Below are 6,000 nucleotides of genomic sequence, written 5' to 3'. Positions count from 1 at the left end.
GAGGCCTGGCACCTGATGGTAGGAGAAAACTGTTCCTTCACAACCTCAACACCTTCTCCCCCATCTGCTTCACATGGTCCTCCTTAACCCAGCATGCCACCTTCCTAGATGTTGACCTTCACCTCTCTGATAGCTCCATCTGCACCTCAGTCCACATTAAACCCCCTAACCACGAACAGTACCTGCATTTTGACAGCTGTCATCCTTTCACACCAAAAAATCCCTCTCATAAAGCCTGGCCACCATGGGATGGCATATCAGCAGTAACAAAAACTCCCTTGCTCAGTATGCTGAGGGTCTCACCAAGGCCTTCACCGACAGGGACTACTCCCAAACCTAGTCCATGAACAGATCTCCCATGCCATTTCCCCTCACAACCCCAATCCTCCCACCACCCCCAAAAACCAGCCATGAAGGAGTGTCCCTTTCATCAACCAGTACCACCCCAGACTGGAACAACTGAACCACATCCTCCACCAGAGCTTTGATTACCTACCATTGTGCTCTGAAATGAGGGACATCCTATTCAAGATACTTCCTAGCTATCCTAAAGTGGTGTTCCGTTGTCCACCCAACCTCCGCAACATCCTAGTCCATCCCTTATGCCACTCCTGATCCCAACCCCTTTCCACAAGGATCATATCCCTGCAGAAGACCCAAGTGCAAAACCAGCCCAGTTCACTCACCCAGAACTTTCTATTCCAGTCCTGTCACAGGTTTATCCTACCCATCAGCGTCCAGGCAACCTGCAAAAGCACCCGTGTCATTTACCAGCACCATTGCAATCATTGTGCAGCTTTTTATATTGGTATGACAACCAACCAGCTGTCCAGATGAACGGCCACGGCCAAACTGTGGGCAAGAGCAAAGTAGACCACTCTGTGGCACAACATGCAGCTGAATATAACAAGGCTGATTTCAGTGGCTGCTTCACTACCTGAGTCTTCTGGATCCTTCCTTCCACCATCAGCTTTTCTGAACTGTACAGATGGGAATTATCCTTACAACACATTCTCCACTCCTGTAATTATCCCGGCCTCAACCCACAGTAACATACTGTCCACACACCATCCACCCCCTCCGTACTATCATCTCCTCCCCACTCTCATGTCCCACCCTGTTTATTTGCAGTCCTCTGCCAACACATCCGTCTATCTTTCCCCACACCTCTCCTTTTTTCCCCACCTACCCTTCCCCGCAGCCACCTGATGCTGTGCCTGTTGGCAATCTAGTACCTGCACACTCCATACATTCTGGCCCAAGAGCTGGAGTTGGTGGTCATGTGCACGCATGCGTTTGTGTGTGTGTGTGTGTGTGTGTGTGTGTGTGTGTGTGTGTGTTTTACTGAGGAAGGCTGGGGGTGAAAGCTTTATGTAATTGTATTTTCAATGTGCCTGTCAGCAATTTGATGTTTCTTCTTTACAATAAGCAGCAATCTGTCTTTTTCTACATTGTTGATATTCCTATTTGGAGTTTCTGTTGTTTGAGAATGTACACCATCAGCCCAAAAAGCACAGTAACTATCGTGCAGGTCGGACAACTGTAAACAACAGATGTGCATTTGACAAGCCAGATGTGACCAGCTGCAGCAGTGGGCACGCGGCCACAGTGTGTCAACGCTATTGTGTCACAAATCACAATGGAGCGACATCTCTACATCCTGTGCTCAAGACATTCTTTGGAATGTTCTGAAGAAGAAAAAGATGTTTGCAAAGTTTGTCCTGCACATCTCAACTACTGACCAAACACGATGACAATAAAACCTACGACAAAACAACAAAGTGCAGTTAGTCAAATGAGGGTGTCAATGTTTTGGTGAAATAACAGACATTAAGTCAGTGTGGCCAGGGAGTTGCACATCCCAAGGAAGGAAGTTTGTCACCGTTTCATAAGATTGTACAAACATTCTGAGCATTGTACTCAAGTGAGAGTAAGCTATACAGAAGGCATCTCAAGCATTAAAATCAGCATCTCAATGTTTCCCTACTTTTTATTAATGCAGTCTCAAAACTTTTTGGACTGTAAGTGTATTGTGCAGTGCAAAACCCTTGAAGAAGACATCCAAAGCATTTGAGATATGGTTTTATACAGGGTGTTGGTAATTAAGCATATCAATAAAATAAGAAATGAAAAGGTTCTGGCGTAATTTATGAGGAAAATAATGTGTGAAGAAAACTGACTGGAATAGGAGACAAAGATAACATATGTTAAGACACATATCACTACACAGTGCTGTAAAGAGCAAAAACTATATGAAAAGAGACAGATTAGCTGCAACAGGCAGAAGACGTGCTTTGCTGGTGCTGCACATTTTAGTGATTCTGACCGAGATAAACGAACACTGCATTGTTGTTCTTCACACACTGTTGAAGAAGTTGACATAGAAACAGCTATGTGAAATATCTGTGCAATTTTGGAATTTTCCTTGTGTGATACCGCGTGTACAGGATTCATGGGCCGATTTGAAATTCTAGTGTATTTAGTGTTCATGTCACTTCTGCATAGTCTTTCAATGACTGTATCAATATCAATTTTTATTAATATATTTTGAAATGTCAAGCATTTGTGAGTGCCACGATAAACTTATACTGTTATTGTCAATTGTAGACTCAAATTTAGTAGCCCTATCCTCATTCAAAACAATCACTTTCTAATTTCATTATACAATTACATGAGAAACAGGTGATGTCTAAGACTTTTCGGACACTTACAAAACTATATTTTCAAAGTTGCTGGTATCAGTGTTTTGTATATGTAATATGTTTCACAGCAAATTAGAGTTTGTGATTCACAATTGCTGCCAAAGACTAGATGTCCCCTAAATTTCGCTGCATATAAATGCAAACAAATGAGCATTTTTGAGAATTTTTGGAAGCTTCCATTGTTCTATGCATAGTCTAATTTGTAATAAATCAGTGTTTGTGATTTTGTTACTGTAGCAGATATTCTGACATATTGTGTTGGATCTAGTTCTCCTCTAATAGAGGAGTAATATGTTATTTACATTTACCATATATTAACTCTATTTTCAAGTTTGCTGACAACTATAACTAACCTCATAATGTTTTGGGAATCTAGTAATTTTTACCATACATTCTTCTTTTGCCTTAATAGAAATCTTGTTTTGTGTATTTGCTTCAATTCTTACAGGGAATTAGCAAATTTTTAGCTCAACAGATTAAAAGATAATCAGCAAGCTTACTTTAAAGTTATTTATTCACTGCCCTGTAATACATTACACCAGCTAAAATGCAGCCCCACTGTGAACGCTGTTCTCAAAAACGGAGTGAGTTGGTCGACATTTGCAAGGAGCTGGAAATCTCTCTACTACTGTCAAATGACTGGCAGCTGCCGTGAGTCGTCACGTTGGAAGAGCTTCCGAAAGTCATGTACCTGTGGTACCAGTACCAAAGGTACCTCAAGTACTATCCGCTCCTGTGGATCCCTTGTCCTCTGCAGTAAGTACGGGATCTGTCAGTACTCATTCACTTGACTGCCAGAGGCATCTCAACGGGAGAGCTAGACCTCCTGTACAGGGTGGACAGAGACCAGGAAGGACTCACAGCGTTGCACCGATCCCCCTAATCAACAAATTTCAGGTGCTGTCTTTCACTGAAACTAAGCCTGTGGGACTCGCTTCACCTGTTTTGGGGAAATCTGTTTGTCCTATACCAAGAGGAGGGAAACACAAAAGGACAGGGACTACACGGATTAATTGTTGGCAGTTCAAATGTATGACAAATGCCTTATGGAAATGGATGCAAGGGACACGAAAGGACACCTGGTGCACTCAGTGTGTAGCCTGGTGGCCTCATACAGCATGTTGAAGAGGCTATAACTGCGGCCATTGAGGGAAAAGGCTGCATCCAACTGCAGACTGTGGCACACGTTGGAACAAATGAGGCCTGTCATCTGGGCTCAGAGGTCGTACTTGTGCCAATCCAGTGACTGGCAGACAAGATGAGAAGACCAGCCTTGCGCATGGAGTTTTAATGGACTCACAATTTGCAGTATATTGCCCGGAACTGATTGTGGCCCTTTGGTTCTGAGTCAAGTGGAAGAACTGAACCAGAGACTTCGAAGGCTCTGTGACTTCCTGAACTTTGCACCACAGGGTTGAGAACTGTAGGGTCTCACTAAATGAGTGAGGTACACACTACGCATCAGAGGCTGCTACTCGGGTAGCTGACTGTGTGTGGCGTAGAGACAAGGGTGTTTTTAAATTAGGCAATCTTCCATCCAGTTCAGATAATGATAGCTGTAGGAAACCCAGAAGTATTAATGTAGGATTGAAAGAAAAGTCTCATACAGGTTGTTAATTGCCAAAACATTCACAATGAAGTGCCAGAATTTGAAGAGCTCCTGAAAAGCAGTGAAGCTCACACAATACTAGGTACAGAAAGCTGGTTGAAATCTGAAACTGATAGCAGTGAGATTTGGGGGGGGGGGGGGGGGGGGGGAATTTATGGGTAAACGAACGGCTAGGCAAATGGGAAATGGAGATCTGTCGCAGTAAACATGAAATCAAGATAGAAACTGAAGCTGCGTGTGAGATTGATGGGCACACTGAGTATCAGTCTTGGGCATAAAATGATAACTGGATTGTTCTATCACCCACCACACTCGTCTCTTGATGTAACCCAATGCTTACAGAAAACCTCATTTCACTTGTATGCAAGTTCCCCCGTCACAGTGTAATCATCAGTGGAGATTTTAAACATCCAACAATCAAGTGAGAAAATTACAGTTTTGTTAGTGGTAGGTGTCATTAAGAAATGCCTACCTGGAAAAGATAGTTCAGAACCGCACTCGTGATGGAAACATATTGGATCTAATGCCAAGAAATAGACAATCTCCTTGAGGGCGTCCACGTCAAAACTGGTATCAGTGAACACGGTGCGGTTGTGGCAACGATGATTACCAAAGTACAAAGGAAAACTACAACAAACAGAAACATGTTAATAAGCAGAAAGATGTATGTTCAGTAAACCAGATAAAAAATCAGTAGTGTCATATCTCAATGAGGAGCTTGAAACTTTCAGCACAGGTCAGGAGCATTTAGAGAAACTGTGACTCAGGTTTAAAAGAATAACTGAGCATACACTGGATAGATATGTACCCAGTAGAACAATTCATAATGGGAGGGACCTTCCATGGTAAAGAGTCACTGTAGAAACAGAGATTACTTTATAACAGGTGTAAAACAAACCACAGGGCTCTAGATACAGAGAAGCTAAATGAAACATGTTTGGCCATCAAGAGAACGAAGCCTTCAATGACTACTGTAGCTTAATACTGTCAAATGATCTTTCACAAAACCCAAATAAAGTCTGTTCGTATGCAAAGGCTGTTAGTGGCACCACAGTAAAGTGTCCAGTCCCAAGTGAATGAGGCAGGAATTGGAACAGAATAGCAAAGCAACAGCTGAAATGCCTAATTCCATTTTCAAATGTTCCTTTGCAAAGGAAAATCCATAAGAATTGCCCCCAATTTAATCCTTGTACCCCTGAAAAGATGACTGAAATAAGTATTAGTGTCAGTGATGTTGAGAAACAGCTGGAATTGTTAAAATTGAAAAGAGCTCCAGGACACAATCGAATCCCTATCAGATTATATAATGGCTTTGTAGCTGAATTAGCTGCTCTTCTATCTATAATCTATTGTAGATCCCTCGATCAAAACACCAAGCACAGTTCTTGGCAAAAAGCACAGGTCACACCTGTCTACAAGGAGGATAGCAAAAGTGATCCACAAAACTACCATCCAGTATCCTTGACATAGATTTGCTGTAGAATCGTAGAACATATTCTGACCTGCCGTAATGAGGTAGCTTGAACAGAATGACCACCTCCTTGCCAACCAGCATGGATTCCATAAATATCAATGATGTGAAACCCAACTCACCCTTTTCTCACATGACATACTGACGATTTGGATGAAGGCAGGCAGGTGGATGCGGTATTTCTTGATTTCCGAAAAGCATTTGACTCAGTACCACAC

The sequence above is a fragment of the Schistocerca serialis genome, chromosome 8 (assembly GCF_023864345.2).
Source record: "Schistocerca serialis cubense isolate TAMUIC-IGC-003099 chromosome 8, iqSchSeri2.2, whole genome shotgun sequence".
Classification (NCBI taxonomy): domain Eukaryota; kingdom Metazoa; phylum Arthropoda; class Insecta; order Orthoptera; family Acrididae; genus Schistocerca; species Schistocerca serialis.
This window is presented reverse-complemented; position numbering follows the sequence as displayed.